Source organism: Balaenoptera borealis (assembly GCF_965194805.1).
Source record: "Balaenoptera borealis genome assembly, chromosome: 2".
In the NCBI taxonomy this organism is placed as follows: domain Eukaryota; kingdom Metazoa; phylum Chordata; class Mammalia; order Artiodactyla; family Balaenopteridae; genus Balaenoptera; species Balaenoptera borealis.
Genome location: NC_138867.1, coordinates 27,067,636 through 27,083,760, shown reverse-complemented (window position 1 = coordinate 27,083,760; position 16,125 = coordinate 27,067,636).

Genomic DNA, 16,125 nt, shown 5'->3' with positions numbered 1-16,125 from the left:
CATGGGTTTATCTCTGGGCTTTCTATCCTGTTCCATTGATGTATATTTCTGTTTTTGTGCCAATACCATGCTGTCTTGATGACCGTAGCTTTGTCGTATAGTCTGAAGTCAGGAAGCGTGATTCCTCCAGCTCTGTTTTTCTTTCTCAAGATTGCTTTGGCTATTCGGCATGTTTTGTGTTTCCCTACAAATTGTGAATTTTTTTGTCCTAGTTCTGTGAAAAATGCCATTGGTAGTTTGATAGGGAATGCATTGAATCTGTAGATTGCTTTGTGTAGTATAGTCATTTTCACAATGTTGATTCTTCCAAATCAAGAACATGGTATATCTCTTCATCTGTTTGTATCATGTTTACTTTCTTTCATCAATGTCTTATAGTTTTCTGCATACATGTCTTTTGTCTCCTTAGGTAGGTTTATTCCTAGGTATTTTATTCTTTTTGTTGCAGTGGTAAATGGGAGTGTTTCCTTAATTTCTCTTTCAGATTTTTCATTGTTAGTGTATAAGAATGCAGGAGATTTCTGTGCATTAATTTTATATCCTTCTACTTTATCAAATTCATTGATTAGCTCTAGTAGTTTTCTGGTGGCATTTTTAGGATTCTCTATGTATAGTATCATGTCATCTGCAAACAGTGACAGTTTTACTTCTTCTTTTGTGATTTGTATTCATTTTATTTCTTTTTTCTTCTCTGATTGCTGTGGCTAAAACTTCCAAAACTATGTTGAATAATAGTGGTGAGAGTGGGCAACCTTGTCTTGTTCCTGATCTTAGTGGAAATGGTTTCAGTTTTTCACCATTGAGAATGATGTTGGCTGTGGGTTTGTCATATATGGCCTTTATTATGTTGAGATAAGTTCCCCCTATGACCACTTTCTGGAGAGTTTTTTTATCATAGATGGGTGTTGAATTTTGTCGAAACCTTTTTCTGCATCTATTGAGATCATCATATGGTTTTTATCCTTCAGTTTGTTAATATGGTGTATCACATTGATTGATTTGCATATATTGAAGAATCCTTGCATTCCTGGGATAAGCCCCACTTGATCATGGTGTATGATCCTTTTAATGTGCTGTTGGATTCTATTTGCTAGTGTTTTGTTGAGGATTTTTGCATCTGTGTTCATCAGTGATACTGGCCTGTAGTTTTCTTTTTTTGCGACATCTTCGTCTGGTTTTGCTATCAGCGTGATGGTGGCCTAGTAGAATGAGTTTGGGAGTGTTCCTCCCTCTGCTATATTTTGGAAGAGTTTGAGAAGGATAGGTGTGAGCTCTTCTCTAAATGTTTGATAGAATTCACCTGTAAAACCATCTGGTCCTGGGCTTTTGTTTGTTGGAAACTTTTTAGTCACAGTTTCAATTTTGGTGCTTGTGATTGGTCTGTTCATATTTTCTATTTCTTCCTGGTTCAGTCTCGGAAGGTTGTGCTTTTCTAAGAATTTGTCCATTTCTTCCAGGTTGTCCATTTTATTGGCATATAGTTGCTTGTAGTAATCTCACATGATCCTTTGTATTTCTGCAGTGTCAGTTGTTACTTCTCCTTTTTCATTTCTAATTCTGTTGATTTGAGCCTTCTTCCTTTTTTCCTTGATGAGTCTGGCTAATGGCTTATCAATTTTGTTTATCTTCTAAAAAAAAACCAGCTTTTAGTTTTATTGATTTTTGTTATTGTTTCCTTCATTTCTTTTTCATTTATTTCTAATCTCATCTTTATGATTTCTTTCCTTCTGCTAACTTTTGGGGTTTTTTTGTGCTTCTTTCTCTAATTGTTTTAGGTTTAAGTTTAGGTTGTTTATTAGGTTTTTCTTTAAGTGTTTATCTTGTCTGTTATCAATTTCAGAATATGAAATACTGTTTGCAATTCTCATGTGTTTCTTAATCTCCTTTTTATTTTATTATTTGATGTTTTCTTAAGCTTTTAAGAATAATTTAACTGTTTTTCTGAATAGTCCTATGGTTGCATTCTTTCTCGTCACTCCTTTGAAAGTAGCTTCCAAATAATTGTGGTGTGTGTATGTGCATACCTGGTGAGAGAGGAGAGGGGAAGAGTGATTGCTATATCAATCTGCCACATCCACTTGTGAGTCTCCCTTGGCTTTCACATTCATATCTCTATATGGCTCACAGCAAAAACTTCCTGTCTCCTTTTTCACTCCAGCTTCATTCGTAGAGTTCTTCCTGTGCTAGTAGGTTAGGTTGTAGGGATCTGCATTTCTTTAATTGTGGTGTCTAAATCAGCCATATCTTTATTACCGAGAAACTTGTTAGAAGTGCACATTTACAGGTCCCATGCTATACCTACTAAGTCAGGAACAATGTGCTTGGGGCCCAGAAATCTGTTTCATAAGTGCTGTAAGTGATTTTAATGCATAGTAAAATATGACAACTCCTGATAATGAACAACAGAATTACACTGCAAGTTTCTATTTCTCTCTACTCTGATGCCATCTCTGTTCTAGAGTGTTTAATGGCTTTTCTGCTCTTGAACTCTTTCATGTATCCACTCAATACCCCATATGTTATCATTTTATTCAAAGATTGATGGCTATCTTTCAAGTTAGTGAAACTTACTTTAGAGAATATATATAGCCTGCTCAAGGTCTAAGGAGGAATATGTCAATCTTCCAATAACAATCTCATCAAGGTCTTGATTCTCCCAGAGTTTGTGTTTGGAGATCATAGCATGTATATTGTTTTATATATGTTGAAGGGTTTTTTGTTTGTTTGCTTTTTGTTTTTTATTCAATTTCTTATTCCCCTGCAATTCCCCTGTAGTCTAAATTAACAGTCCTTGGAGAAAAAATACAATGAAAATAAAACAAAAGAAAATAAAACATAAACTTCTAATCCTTGCTATTCAAATCCAAAGGTACAAAGAAAAGAAAAGCACCAAGACATTATTTAATTTCTTGGATCAAAAACGTTAAATAAATGAGACTATACTTTAAGCTTAAAGTAGAACATTAGAAAGAGGCATTCATGAAGTTTTGTATGAACAAAACATTTGCCATAAATCAACTTGTGTATAAGATTTAAATTTCATTGAGTCAAGAATAATAATTTTGAAGTGTATTTTAAATTAAAATATATCCATAGTATGCATGTATGTATCCTGTAAAGTAGTCTCTCACTATAGTTAAGATAATACTAATAGATCTTAAATGAAACCATAAATAAAATCATGGAATGACCTTTGTTAGCAGAAATGAAATATTAATGGGTAACTTCTTATGTACAAAACAGAATCATCAAACAGGTGTTGTTCCGGGAAGAAAATTTTCTTAGGTAAGATAAGAAATGAACTTAATATCTACTAGTACTCTCTATTCAATGACTATTGGAGACTGGGCAGCCTGAGTATTATTTTAAATATTTGTCGTATTAGCAAATAACATATATTTATAATAACCAGAATGTAGGTTTTAAATATTGATCAGAGCCCTGCTATTTCATGTTAATGAAGTAACTTTCATGTTAAGATGCTTTGCTTTGTTTTTGAGTCAAGGAAAAAAAAATATTTCACAATGCTATAAATACTCTTTAATAAATAATCGTCATCATAAACTTCTTAGCAGTTTATCCTTTTAAAGCTAATGTTTTCTGGTAACAGAAGCCTTCATAGTCCTTTAGCCATTGATTAATTTCAATAATTAATAGAGACTTTTATAGTTAATCCTCAAAGCATGCATTTCATATTAATATTCTGACTTTTAAGCAGAAAATTAACAAATTTTGTAATCCAAGGGGAGAATGAATTCATAATTATTTGGCAAACAAAATGCCTTTCCAGTAAAATATCCATGAATTTATCTCTAAGTCAAAATCTTTTGTTGGCCATTTATCATTACTAGCTTACTGAATTTTATTTTGATCCCCGCATTCACTTTTTCTCTCTCTCTCTCTTTCTCCTGTATTAGCTTTCATTAATATTGTTTGAAAAGTTAGTTTTTACATGAGACACTGCCAAATCATTGAAAAAAAAAATACAACTACAGTTATGCAGAAAAGAGTCATTTCTTCCTTAGTCCCCTCCCAGAAAAAAAAAACAAAAAACTATTTTTATACCTCTCATAATAATAGGCTGCTTCTCATTGACTGTGGTATGTGCTAGATCCTGTGCTAAGGACTTAACTATCTCATTTAATCCTACAATTTCTTTTTTAAGGAATGTATTACTTTATCCATTTTATGGTAAAGTAATTCACAGTGATTAAGTCACAGAACTCAATGTCTTAGAGGTAGTAAATGTTATATTAGGATTTTAAGTGTGATTCTATGTAAAAAGCCTTCACAGAAATAAAGGGATAATTTTCACAAAAGAAGTTGCATACAACACTACCAAATGTAAAATAGATAGCTAGTGGGAAGCAGCCACATAGCACAGGGAGATCAGCTTGGTGCTTTGTGACCATCTAGAGGGGTGGGATAGGGAGGGAGGGAGGGAGACGCAAGAGGGAGGGATATGGGGATATATGTATACATATAGCTGATTCACTTTGTTATACAGCAGAAACTAACACCACATTGTAAAGCAATTATACTCCAGTAAAGATGTTAAAAAAAAAAAAAAGAAAGTTGCGTACGTTTTTCTAAAAACTTGGAGAGACATTTCCAAGTCAGCTACTTTCCCCATTTTTGCCAAGAATTTTTTATTTTCGGCATGGTTTTCCTTTGAGGCAGTTTCTTAAAGTATCCTCTACTCTCTGAAAGAAGACAAGTTCTTGTTTAAATCTCTCTGACTTTCATGGTATTCCTGATTGGGGACCTAAACTGTGAGACTGTTTTTGCTAAGAAGGTATTACACTGTATTAGAAAGGCTGCATCAAATGAAGAATGTCTTACACTATTCTAGGGATTTTGCATTTTTCCTAAGTTAATATAACTTTTTGCCTAACAGAGGATACTCCAAATTTAAGACATTAAACTTTTATTCATTTAAAAATGTGTAGGGCTATCTTTGATTGAAATGAGAGGCTTAATTGAATTTTAGCTAAAATAAGTCTTTTATCTCTTTTTCACTTTACTAGTTAAAACTCAAATTCAGCAATAAAAAAGCCAGAGTAACAATAGTTCCATTTAAATGGGACAAATAATTATCTCTGCACTGTGAATATCATCACACCTGAATGTTTCGTGACATCATTATTGCTATTTTCCATTCCACTTAGTTCCATTCATTGCATTAAAGTGTATTTTTAGCTTCTCTTATGGCTATATGGGTTCACAGTGGTTCACTATTTAAATAGCTATGGAAACATTAACCAAGTGAGTGGAAGTCAGAGGGCAAGAATATGGAATAGAAGAGGAAGATGTTGATGCAATATAATGTAGGTACAAGAGTGTCAATGCCTACACCATGTGGAAGAGATATAGAATATGTTGAAGATATGCCATGTTCTCTCAACATTGGCTGACAGTGTTGTGGAAAGTCTTGACTGCTTTAGGTCTAAATTGCGGGCAAAAATCTTTCTCATAGTCAACAGATGATTCAGGGAGTAAAACAAGATATTCTTTCTACTATTCTCTATATTAACTTCTATGCCCCACTTGTCAGCTGGATTCAGCATATTAGTCACTGTATCAAGTTCTGATTAGACAAGGCCATTGCTATTAACCTTACATGCTCTGATGGATAGATAGATAGATAGATAGAATAAATGTCTAATTACTAGTTCTATTTCTTGATATTAAATAAAGAAATAAAACATCCATATCTAGCAAAAGAAGGCATCTATATGTTAGATGGAAAAGTAACTTTACTGCAAATATAAAATTTATTTTGCTGATATAATTAGATATCTTTGATATACATCATTGCCTCGGGAGTCCCTCAAAATAAAGTTTCTTCTACTTGCTTAACCATACAATACACATATTTTCATTTGAGAAGCTAATTCAAGTTGCTCATCTGGAATCTCTTTGTAAGAACGATTCATAACTGTGTCTGAATGAGGAAGAAAATACATACATATTTTTATTGGTTTTCAAAAATCATGGTAATGACTACTTATTACATGTAGTTTTACTGGAAACACATTGTTTTATTAAACATGAGGTCCATGAAATCAAACATATTAGTGATCATTATTGACAGTAAAATCACTGTTCTATTTAATGTGATTTAATAGAATGACTTCTGATTTATCATGAATGATATTAATAATATTCCCTGGTTTCCCACAGGAAATAGCCAAAAAATTCAAATAAAAAGATGGAAAAGTTGTGACAATATTGTGTCTTATCTCTTTTGCTCCAATCTACTTGGAGCAAAAGAGTTAAGACATTATTTCCTACCACTGATACAATGGGTATTGTTTGAAATTTCCTTGGGATCTGAATGCCTATTTGACTTTCAGGCAAATTTTACATTCTCTTCCCCTCTGTTTGGAAATTGAAACGTTTATATTATTACATTATTTCATTATGGTGTATTACTTGCCTGACTGAAGAAGAAAAGGATATTCTTGCTCATCTGAAAACCAATGTACCCAACGTGTAATTCTTCTAATTTGAAATAATTATGCTACACAAAGTGCAAAGCCATTTATTATATTTGATTCATTGCATCAATTTTCCTTTAAGTTGTTTAAGATATAATATGCCTTGCAAGAATCATTTCTGTAGCACGTGACAAAATTTCAAGAAAAAAAGCAAAAATGCGTGCACTTTATTTACCTCTGAGCAAATATGCCAAACCACTTAAACAGAGGGAATTACCATATATTTTTACATGGAAAAATAAAATAAGAGATAAAGGGAATATTGGAGAAGGAAGCTGTATGAATCCATTAGGACTATAGAAGATGGAGAATTTAAGTCTCCTAATTACTCGCTTTCCAGTTAATTCTACATAATTTTCAAATGCTAGTAACAAAAAATCACACTTAGAATGACTAATTTGGCTTATCTACTCTATTCTTAGACTGGACATAGTTGCAGCTCAGAAGCAAATTACTGAGGTGGAGAATTACAAAGCTTTTCTTATCTAAGGAAATACACCTTGTCTATTTCTGAAGGGAACATGTGAACTGAACAACTGAAATGTTTCTCAGGTAAGCACGTATATTTAAAAGGTATTTAGCTAGATTCATTAAACATTTTAATAAATATCTTCATTTATTAAATAAATACTTAATAAATATCTTTAATATTTTGTAACATGAACTAAATAAGAAAAGTAACACCACTATATTAACAAATACTAGCTAATATTGTATATTTTACACCATTAAAATTAGAGAAAAAAATAGAAAAGCCCCATTTTCCTGGACCTCCCATAAATTATTTCACTGATACTCTTGGAAAATCAACACTATAACACACTGTTTAAGAGCATGATGTCTGCAGCGCAACTGTGATGCCTTGGTTCTTACACCTAACCAGCTGTGCTTTCCTGGAGGCACTCAATTTCTGTTATGTAAAATGGGGTTAATAATGGTATCTACCTCCTAGGGTTTTGAGGAGGACAGATAATGAATTTTGAACAGCATAGCGAGCACCCACCAAGTATTACCTATCATCAGCCATTTTGCCTATATTTTACTAAAAAGGAAATCTCAAACATCTAAATCTATAGACAAACAGTAAAATAGTCATTTTCAAAACCTCCTGTAACATAGTCCAGTTTGATTGTTGAAATATTTCCTAACATTATGTAATTTAGCTAAACTGTATGGATTTAATGACTGGACAGGGATTCAGGATACGTGTGCTCAGGTCCAGCCTCTGGAATTGTAGAATTTAGACAGTGACAGTGATGTTTCTCTGTTTTCAAATTGAGAACTCTCCACAAATCCTTCATATCTATAAAGATCAGGTGATTCTATGATTCTAAGCAGAGGTACCATTACATTGAAATATATAATGGTTTTTGCAGTGATGCAGGTAAGTTGCTACTAAGTCTAGTGAAGATATACCATGGTGAATAAGACTTCTCTTATCCTTTCTAGAGTCAGAATAACATGAACTTAAAATAATAACTCATCTCAGGAAAAATATGCAAGGAAATGTGAAAAATTAAATATCCTCTTGAATAATTTTTCATCTTTTCTAGGACATTTTTATTTGATTTAAATAGAAAATGATTCAATGGAACAATTTCACTTTTTTTATTATAAAAATGAGAGTGACTCAATAATTGGAGTGACCACAGTATATAATTAGAGAAATTATTTTAGAAAAATTAAGTAGCAAATGTATTGAGATCCTTATTAGACTAGGAAATGAAAGACTATAATCCGGAGACCCATTCATGTGAGTTGGTCGTCACATTTATTCAAATAATAAAATGTCTTTTTTAAGTTAAAAAAATGTTGTGAAAGAACAATGAAAGATTTCCTTCAACTATGTAATTGATTGAAATGCAAAATAAGTTTTGAATAGTCTTCAGTAGAGAACTATATAATTATATTATTTTCAGTTTAAAAAACTTCAGTCTGATAGTTTTGGTTATATGAAATAATCAGTATGATCCTCTGCACCTGACAGATAATTCAACAATCATTAATTTTTGTGTTGGAATTCACTCGGAGACACCCATGAAGATGAATAAATACTATGAAGCATCTTTTTTTATACAGAAATAGAAAGTCAAAAGATTTTTATATACTCCTACATTCTTCTCTTTTCTTCATTAGATAAAATTAAAATGAACTATTTTAGATTGGGGCTACAGAAGTCTGAAGGTGACTAGTTGTACTGCCTTTATTCAAATATTTGTTCTTTCCATCATAAAATGGAAAAATATAGAAAACAGTAAAATGAAATAGTCGTATAATTTTTGCTGTATGATTTTGTTTCCTGTTTAGATGAATAGTAAATGTCTAATTAACTTATACATATGACAAGCTACTTTTATCCCCAAATATTTGCAATTGAATTAATATCATTTATTGAATAGTGTATCCTATCTTCACTAATTTGAAATGCCATGCTTTTTATGTATAACTCATTGTTATTTACACAGGAATTTGTTTCTGGGTTGTTTTCTGAAAGTCCAGTCTTGAACCTGCATTTCACTCTGGATTACTTGAGTTTTCCATGGCAGATAACCTATGACTTCAGCTCTACTCTTTATTCTTTATCATTTTTTTTTCCCATGGATTTAGAACCAACATATATAATTTCATTAAAATTATCAGATTTTTAAATGTATTGTATTGAATTTATTAATAGAATTGCCACTTTTAAATACAGTTTTCCATTCAGAAACAGCATTACTGTTGATTCACTGAAGTACTTCTTGTGAACTAGAGCAAAATTTTACATTTTATCCATGCATAACTCTTGCACCTTCAGTTAAATTGATTCCTATATATTCATAATTTTCATTTGCAAATGAGATATTTCTATTAAGTTTTCAGTTATGTATTGCTGATGAATGTGAACCTTCTCATTTTTTAAAGTTAATTTGTTCCTAGGTGTCTTATTGAGCTTACACAGTATAGTGGTTAGAGTATAGACTGGGCAACTAGGCTACTTGTGTTCAAATCCCAGATATGTAACTTTAGATAAACTGTGCCTCAGTCTATTCATCAGTAAAATGGGAACAATAAAAGATAGCAGCTTCATAGTACTGCTGTTATAACCAACTGGTAATTTATATAAGCCATCTGGCATATAAATTTTACTTATGTTTGGATATATGTCAGACCTTTGAATTTCTAGGGTAAGAGCATAAATGAATAAAAGCAGAATCATCTCTTTCTTTTAAATAATAAGTATTGCTCATTATTTCTTATCTTATTGCATTGGTTTCTTGATTGGGCCCAGGAAGTGACTGTATGTTTCTTACATATCAAAAACCAGTGTTTGTTTCACTCTATTTGCATGTAAAATAATCACCCAATTTGGGTAACATATGGATATATATTGACAACATCTCTAGACATTAGCTGCCTGAATTACCAGGGAAATATAGTCATTGTGTTCAAAGGGTGTCCAAACTGGACTACAGTAACAGATTCCTTAAGAAAACCTGGGCCTATGATGTCAGGTGAAGTGAGTCCCTTTTTTTCAGAATATTCAGGACTCTTTTTTATCTAATAGGGGAACAGACACCAGTCAAGTCATATCTCTTAGCGTCACTCTTTGGTCTTTGAGTGTGCAGAAGGAACATTCTAAACACGTTTTTAAATTGAGTATAATAACCAACCATGAATGTCTAGCAAGCAACAGTCATTTTGGCTTCTGTAGTTCATTGCCTTTAAGATACACATTGGTTTTGCCATTGGTATCTTGGAAATCTCACTGTGTCTTATAATCAGTAGCATTCTGGATTCAAAAACTATAATATATATATATATATATATATATATATATATATATATATATATATATATATATCTTGAACTTTTTCTCCTTTGTTTTATTTTAATAGAAACTCCAATAATGTAACTTTATTTACTCATTTTTCCCCTAAGAGGATCACAAATGACAAAATGGGTTTTTTGTCCAAGATGACAGGCCTGATATTAAGATTCTTTCCAGTTTACTTCTCAGATACTTCATCCCTTTTTCTTCTAGAGTTAAATGGGAACAGATTATCTGGTCATTCCAGATGTCACAGAACAGCTGTTATAATCCCGCCATTTTGGTATAATGGTTCTCATTCTCTGCTGCAGGGTAGCCTGATAATTCCAGAGCAAGTTTATGACAAGCTATGGTTAACTGTACTGAGAGAATTTTCTTCTATGGCAAGGAGGTTTAAGTCTTATAATTTACTACCTACATAGGTTTAGAATTTTAGCATGTCATAATGCACATTTCATTTGTCTTTCAGAATGCCTACTTGAATGCCTAATTTTAGAAGCATTTTGATGCTGCTTTATAGTGTACATGACAAGCACACTAAAGTAAATCAGCTTCTGGATATTCAAACACATGGAAATTCTTCCATGTAGGGAGTATGTAGAGTCAGCAGGCAGGATATGTTCTCTTCCTTTATGTCAATGATTTTATCAGGGTTATTGACTCTTGTGAGAATTTTTTCTTAGCTTTCATTGTGTTATAAATGGACAGCAATCAACTGTTATGTGCTATGAGAGATTAGTGGGCTGTATTTTCTTTTAAGCAGGTGCAAGAGGCCTTAGGCTCCATGAATTTCTGATATGGTCTGGGGAGATGAGAATAATGCAATTATACCATATTCCTAGTTGTTTGATATATATTCACTGGAAACTTATGACCTTAGTTCAGCTGACTTTTTACAACTTTCAATATACAGAGCAGGATCCTGTTATGTATCTATAAAAGAAAGAGTAATCCAGAGAAATTGATCATTGCATACCTTAATGGTGTACTAGAGGAACCACATAGGTTATGTGCCCAATACCATTTTGCTTTTGCAGGTCTCATTACACATCTTGGTTAAGCAGCTTGTGTGCATGGTTGGTAGTCGTGAGGTGTCTAGGTCTCCATCCAGTTGGCATACAAGGCCCAAATTTCCTCTGTACTATTAGGACATGTCCAGACCAAACTTAGACTGTGCCATATCACAGATCACACATATCATGACCTATCTGGTCCAATGAACCTTGGCCCAGATTTTAACTAAAATAGTGCTTTTTTTGTCTGTTGGTTTCCAAGAGAATCGAAGATCAAGTCAAATGGACTGTTGACTTGATTGAGAGATTATTACCTGGTTTGAGCAGTACTATTCAAGAAATTTTTTATGGTTGCCACACCAATAGTATGAGGACACCAAAGGACTTAACAGAAAACAGATAGAATCCCTCTGTATCCTTGGCTATTCTTCAACCTGCCCCAATCAACTGGTGATTGTAATTTAAACATGAATCAACCATCCCCTTTTCTTGTCATGTTTCAAAAAAAGCTTTAGTCAGACTTCTTAGTTTATCTTCTAGTGTTCTAAGAAGGAAAACTATTTAGACTGTGCTTGTTGATGTAAACTAGAAGAATAAGAACTTCAATAATTATAAGAGACGCTTTCTGGACATTATTAATATTAATGCTACAGCTATGGTAAAAATAATTTATCACTTGATAAAAAATGATGCCAACTGAGTGTAAATTAGTATTCATTTAATCATACCTATAAGCTTTTGTGCAACAGCACACCCCCAGCCTCAGTTCCCCAAATTCATGCCCACAAAAGGTAACACACACCCCCAGGAAATCTTTGAAATCCATTGTCCATGGACAACAAAGTACAGTAGCCATTGTAAATTGTGTGAAACTATCTCATCCTTCCATTTTTGTTTTCCCAACATACCAGATCATATCCTCCACTTGTCCAAGGCGGTTCTTTGTCTAAAAATTTTTTGATACCAATTTTGGTAATTATTTCATGGTCATATTTCAACTTTACCTAGCAGTCTACCTGCCCATAGTAGATGTTCAAAAATATTTCCTTAATTGAATTAATCACAGGATTGCTAACAAAAGCCTCCCTATAATTTAGCAGGAAGAATTACATAGTTAAGTATCTTTTAAAAGCCATATGTTTCATTTTTATATTTTCTAGTCTATTCATTTTTATTAGTGAGTCATATATTTATCTCAACTTTGAATTTGTGGTCTTAGCAAAATGACTATGTTTTTCTCTTTCTAATTAATATTTCACTCAGGCTTTTCATCACAGAAATGCCCCCAAATGCTTCAGCATTCAAGAAACCTATTGGCTAAACACAATTTTACTTCTTACAGATGCCTGCAACTTGTTCCTGACTCCAAATATGAATTGATTCTAGAGGAGATATTTAACATGAGGAAGGAATTTTGACTACCCCTGTAAAGCGTCTGTTTTTGCAAATGACTTGAACAGTTTTTAAAGAGAATACTTCCAATGTCCATTACACCAAGCCATTAGGTTTAACCAAAGATAATACATTTTCCATTACATATTTTATCATGTACCCTTTTGGTGACAGCCTCTTGTCTTAAGTGAATGCCTTGGTGAAATGTTACCAATCATGGAATGTTTATGAACAAATTGTGTTAAAAGATTATTGAGGAATTCTGTAAACTACAGTTTTCCAAACAGGCAAACCTCTCAGAACTGTATCTAATAGATAGATTGATAGATAGATAGATATCCTCCCTTCATTTTCCATTCTGGCAAGAAAAAGTCTGTCAATAGTACATTGAGATCCCAGAGGAATTGTTTACTTGTCCTTCCTGAGGATGTTACCAACATTAGGGAGGATAGATAACCAATTCTCCTGGGATCTCACCATAATATTGGTAGACTTCTAGAAGTATATAGGAGCCATAGCAATACATTATAGTTCCTGTGAACAGTCTATGTGTATAGATATAGCGATAGAGAATTTTTTCTTTAATTATTATTTATTGTTCATAATCATATTTAAATTTATCCCTTTCCAACTCAAGTAGTGAGATATTTTCAAATATAGTCTAACAAATCCTTCTGTAAATTATCTCAGTCACTTATATAATGAACTGGTTACACTATAGATAGAGAGCCCCTGTTAACTGCTTATTCATATTTGATGACTTAGTAAAGGTCACAGATGGATCCAAAACACAGTTGGGCAGCTTGGTGAAAGTACAAACCACTACTGTGTAGGAGTTCACAGGTCAGAGAGAAGTGGCCAGATGAGATGCCCCGAGGCATGGAGTGCCTTCTGTTGTCCTTGCTGACACTGGAATCTAACTCAGTCAAGAAAATAATTTACCAGATGTAAGACCTCAGGATAGAACACAGATCTAATTATCACCACAGTCAAAGATAATGCTAATGTCACTCAAGTGGGAATAGTTCCAGCACTCATTTCTACTGAAAGGTGAATTGTGTTTGCTGGCGCATTTTGAAAAAAGAAATTCTTAGGTTTTACTACAGTATTTTTAGTATCCAATAGCATTTTTTGACTACTTCAGCCTGCATTTCAGTTCTGTGGAAATAGCAACTAATATAATCTAAAAACATGCACAAATTATGTTGCTAATATGGGGGAGTGACAGGATAGGGATCTGTGAGACAGCCACAGCAATATCAAGGATAATAATGCTTGATATTAATGAATATTAGGTGGCCCACAGTTTGATTTTTTTTTTTTTTTTTTGCCGTTCATGTAACAGGATACAGTGTTTAACCTGTTGTTTTTTTGTTTCCTTAAATCTGATTTTGGTGGATGGACAGAGGCAAATCAACTGCCATTATTTTATTATTGAATATATGCCAATAAATATTATGTCATTGTTTTAGGAATATAATAATATTCTATTGTAGTAATGCTTATAATTTTGTAATCTTGTTCCTTTAGTTGGCCGTAATGGAATATGTAACTAATCATTATTCCTGCTGTATAAGTTACTCCACCCAGTGACTGATGATGTAGGAATAAAAAGTATTATCATTTCCACTTTTGTGTATGAGGAAATAGAGACTCACTCTAATCCAAAACCAAATTTATCCTCAACTCAGCATTGCTTTAAGCCTTATCCCTGAAGTGTCCTGCAGCCTCTCTAACACCGACATAACAGAATGAGTGATAAATTGGGAGGACAAAGTAGGAAAACACTACAATGTTAACCTATTGTAAAAAAAAAAAAAAAAAAAAATAGACAACTTACATTTAAAAGATTTGCAAAATTGTATGGGCATGTGAACACGTTGTAAGAGCCCTTCCGAGGCTTTGGAAAGGGGCTATAAAAGTGAGGATTGCTGAAGGCTATACTTTATTAGTTTCACAGTAAATTCACCTTTAGTTAATATTGTGTTAGTAAGATCTGCATTATGGAAGAATTACAAAATGTTACAATGAAAAAGTTTTTCTTTTCTTTCTCACATTTTTAAAATATAAGAATGTTCTTTTAGGGGCTTCCCTGGTGGCTCAGTGGTTGAGAATCTGCCTGCCAATGCAGGGGACACGGGTTCGAGCCCTGGTCTGGGAGGATTCCACATGCCGCGGAGTAACTGGGCCCGTGAGCCACAATTACTGAGCCTGCGCGTCTGGAGCCTGTGCTCCGCAACAAGAGAGGCCGCGATAGTGAGAGGCCCGCGCACCGCGATGAAGAGTGGCCCCCGCTTGCTGCAACTAGAGAAAGCCCTCGCACAGAAACGAAGACCCAACACAGCCAAAAAGAAAAAAAAAAAAAATGTTATTTTAGAACAAAACAATAGATGGTCTATGCTCTAGATTTTAGGATACTAATCCTAGCATATTGACAATATAAAAAATTCCTTAATTTCCTATGAACCATACTTATTGCTGACCTCTTTATTTTGTAACGTTTTATATCCATATTTTAATTGTAGTAGTCAAGAACATTTAGAGATATGAAATGTCATAAATTTTAATAGAACTCCTACTTAGGGCTTCCCTGAAGATCCCACATGCCTCAGAGCAACTAAGCCCATGCACCACAACTACTACTGAGCCTGCACTCTAGAGCCCGTGAGCCACAAATACTGAAGCCCGCGCGCCTAGAGCCTGTGCTCTGCAGCAAGAGAAGCCACCGCAATAAGAAGCCCGCGCACCACAGTGAAGAGTAGCCCCTGCTCGCCGCAACTAGAGAAAGCCTGCGCAGCAACAAAGACCCAACACAGCCAAAAAAAAAAAATAAAGAAAATAATTAGAGAAAATAATTAAAGAAAACTCCTAGTTGGACAAGGGGACAGGGGTTTTGAATAAAAGAGAACGTTTCATTTTTGAGAGGGAATATTTGACCCTACATTGTTATATTAGAGTTATTAGTGAAACACCTTATTATAATTGTAAAAGATAATTTATCTGAATTATATATTTCATTGCATAATGCAGGGAATAGCTCACCCTCATACTTAAGACAGAAGAAGGCAAACATAGGGAAAATGATTTCATTCAAGCTTAAATTTGTTAATTAAACTCTAAAATCTAGACTTATTTCTGTGTCATGAAATAAATTATTTTGTCATTCTGCAAGTATGACCCTACCTTGACCAAGATAAATCAAGGTTTCTAAATTGCTAACCAAACATTGTAACTTAGTACTAGTATCTGCCACATATATAGGTTTTAGATTTTTGAAAACTGCCTTAACTATGATTTTTTTTTAATGTTTTAACTATTTATTTGTGGACATTATTTAAATACTTCTTATCTAAGAATCTGTTATTCTTACCTAAGAATATGTCTTACTTAAGAATATCCACAAGTGAGG